The following is a 3,030-nucleotide window of genomic DNA, read 5'->3' on the forward strand; positions in this document are numbered from 1 at the left end:
GGTGACGTGAAGCCTGATTCTCTGCTATGACATGAAGACTGATTCTTTGCTGACATGAAGCCTGAATCTCTGTTATTGTACCTCTCTCCTCTGCCTGGGTGCCGGGGCCTAAATATCTGACAATGGACTGTTCCAGTGGTGAGTGAAGTGATGCTTGATTCTCTGCTATGACCTGAAGACTGATTCTCTGCTGACATGAAGCCAGATTCTCTGCTATGGGACCTCTCTCCTCTGTGTTAAATATCAGGCCAAAAGTGCAGTTGAATATTTTCAAATTTTGATGGCTCCCAGGCTCCCAGGCTTCTAGGCTGTCAGTGGTGAGGCGCTGTGGCTTAGATGTTTAAAGCGCCTGTCTAATAAACAGGAGATCTTGAGTTCAAATCTCAGCAGTGCCTTTTCATTCGGAACTTTATGTCACATGAAAAAATATGATCAAGCCACTAGATTTTCACCTCAGATTTTCCTTTCTGAACAGTTGCTCTCAACAGACAGTTCACACACAGATTTAAAGAGGACCTGTCATTACACTTGACATGTCTGTTAATGTAGGAGTTTTTGATTCAACTCTGATAGATTAGGAACCATAGGTAACAACAAAAATAATCATTACCTAAAACAAAGAAATTCTGGTTCCATCCTGGTTGAATTAATATAGGGGTCTGAATTAAATTATAAGTCTAGGGCCTGAATTAAGTTATGGGTCTTTTCTAGAATCTAAATGAATTTTGGATTTTTAATTTATTTTGAGTTGGGGTCTGGGTTTCATGTCTCTCATGATCTCATCCTACATTTCCTACTTAAAGTTGTTTGTGGACTATAAGATGCACTATTTAGCTAGAAAACATCTTTTCAAAATGTGACTGGTTTTTATAGTCCGTAGTCAGGATGATCCAGCAGTGCCAGATTCCTGACTGCTGCCTTAAGTACTCACCTCACTCATTACTTGCTAAAGGCAGTGAGATGGTAACATGATTCTCTTTCCCTCCCATAGCTCCAGTTCCTCTATCATCTCTGTCTATTCTGTTTTGTTCCAATCTAGACAGATTTTTGGAGTGACCATATGGGATTTTCAAAATTTAAAGAGATCCTATAGGCCTGGGCAAATATAGGATGCCGAAAGGTGAGAAAAATGAAGATACATTACAAAGTTTAATCTTTTTACATGTACTATTGATTAATGAAACAAAAGAAAACAAAAAATAACACTTACAACCACAATTTTTTTTTTTTTAAATATTTTCTCCCTATTTCAAGCTGCATTTGAACACAGAGGAACGTTGATAATGATGTGAATTCATTGCAAAACAGCTTAATTGTGCCTCACTTTCTTTATATGATAGCAACAGTTTATAGGAAAAAACAGTCCAGTCAAACATAGTCGGCAGGATTTGAACCTACGCGGGAAAACCCAAATGGATTTCGAGTCCATCGCCTTAACCACTCGGCCACGACTACTGATAAGCAGAAAGATTTCTGGCAGTCTGGCAGTTTGGTAGCTTGGTAGCTTGGCAGCTTGGCAGCTTGGCAGCTAAGCAGCTCCAATCTTTAAACAAAACAAATAGCCTGTTCTACTCCAAGCAATAGATTAAGTACATACGGGGAAGATGTGTCATCATTTCTTGGAGCGAGAAGTTGATTTCCTGAAGTTCCAAAAGGTCCAATTCTATATAAGGGCTTATTCAGAAGTGTGCATCGTGACCTCCTTTAGAAGATGTATATTTAACACTAAAATGAGATTGGATCCTATCATGAGTGTGAAGGAATAATTTACCCCAAAAAATCTTTTCAGACTTTGCCTTGAAAGGATCCAGTGCCAAAATTTGGGATGAAATACCTATTATATCCAGTGATGTCTGCTGTGATTATACACATTCTGGTTCCCCATATTCTCCATTTGGCCCAGACCGCCATGATGACTTCTTTTAGCCATGCCTCGTCTCTGCAAAGTTTGCAACACAGACATCTTCAGTTCATCATGTTTCCATCATCCTCCCCATCTTGGTGCCCCAACAGTATTATCCTTATTCTACCCCAATAATGTGTCTGCTATGCTTCACAATACCCTTTAAATACTAAACTGCAGTGGCCTATGGCCTATGAAAGTGAATGGCAGGGCACGGGAGTCATTGGATCCCGTTATTCACCAAAGTATTCAACTTTATCGCCACCCAGAGGAGAGCAATACAGTTGCATATGTGGCATAAATCCAAATTGACCCTTGGATTTTTGACAATGGCCTGGTGTAGTTTTATTTCCTGCTGATGCGCGCAAATGTTTAGCCCCTCCGTCTTTCAATGAGGCTTACCCTCTGCTTCTCCATGCAGAACGCACTGAAATCAGTCGAGTGTAACTTATTTTGCTGGCAAATGTGTTAAACATCAGGCCAAAAGTGCAGTTGAATATTTTAAAATTTTGATGGCCTTCCAGGCTGTCAGTGGTGTGATGCTGTGGCTTAGCTGGTTAAAGCGCCTGTCTAGTAAACAGGAGATCCTGAGTTCAAATCTCAGCAGTGCCTTTTCATTCAGAACTTTATGTCACATGAAAAAATATTATCAAGCCACTAGATTTCGACATCAGATTTTCCTTTCTGAACAGTTGCTCTGTTTTGTTCCAATCTAGACAGATTTTTGGAGTGACCATATGGCATTTTCAAAATTTAAAGAGATCCTATAGGCCTGGGCAAATATAGGATGCCGAAAGGTGAGAAAAATGAAGATACATTACAAAGTTTCATCTTGGTGCTGTGGCTTAGCTGGTTAAAGCGCCTGTCTAGTAAACAGGAGATCCTGAGTTCAAATCTCAGCAGTGCCTTTTCATTCAGAACCTTATGTCACATGAAAAAATATTATCAAGCCACTAGATTTCGACATCAGATTTTCCTTTCTGAACAGTTGCTCTCAACAGACAGTTCACACACAGATTTAAAGAGGACCTGTCATCACACTTGACATGTCTGTTAATGTAGCATTTTTTGATTCAACTCTGATAGATTAGGAACCATTGGAAACAACAAAAATAATCATTACCTAA

At 39.6% G+C, this 3,030-nt stretch overlaps 2 non-coding genes across 2 annotated transcripts; one reads left to right on the forward strand and one right to left on the reverse strand.

Annotated features, from left to right (window-relative positions):
- Positions 1-1,373: 1,373 nt before the first annotated feature.
- Positions 1,374-1,455, reverse strand: TRNAS-CGA. The gene has a single exon. It is a non-coding gene; the product is annotated as a tRNA-Ser (tRNA).
- Positions 1,456-2,737: 1,282 nt separating this feature from the next.
- Positions 2,738-2,811, forward strand: TRNAT-AGU. Its single transcript has one exon. It is a non-coding gene; the product is annotated as a tRNA-Thr (tRNA).
- The last annotated feature ends 219 nt before the right edge of the window (positions 2,812-3,030 follow it).

The sequence above is a fragment of the Bufo bufo genome, chromosome 1 (genome assembly GCF_905171765.1).
Source record: "Bufo bufo chromosome 1, aBufBuf1.1, whole genome shotgun sequence".
NCBI classification, from domain to species: Eukaryota; Metazoa; Chordata; class Amphibia; order Anura; family Bufonidae; genus Bufo; species Bufo bufo.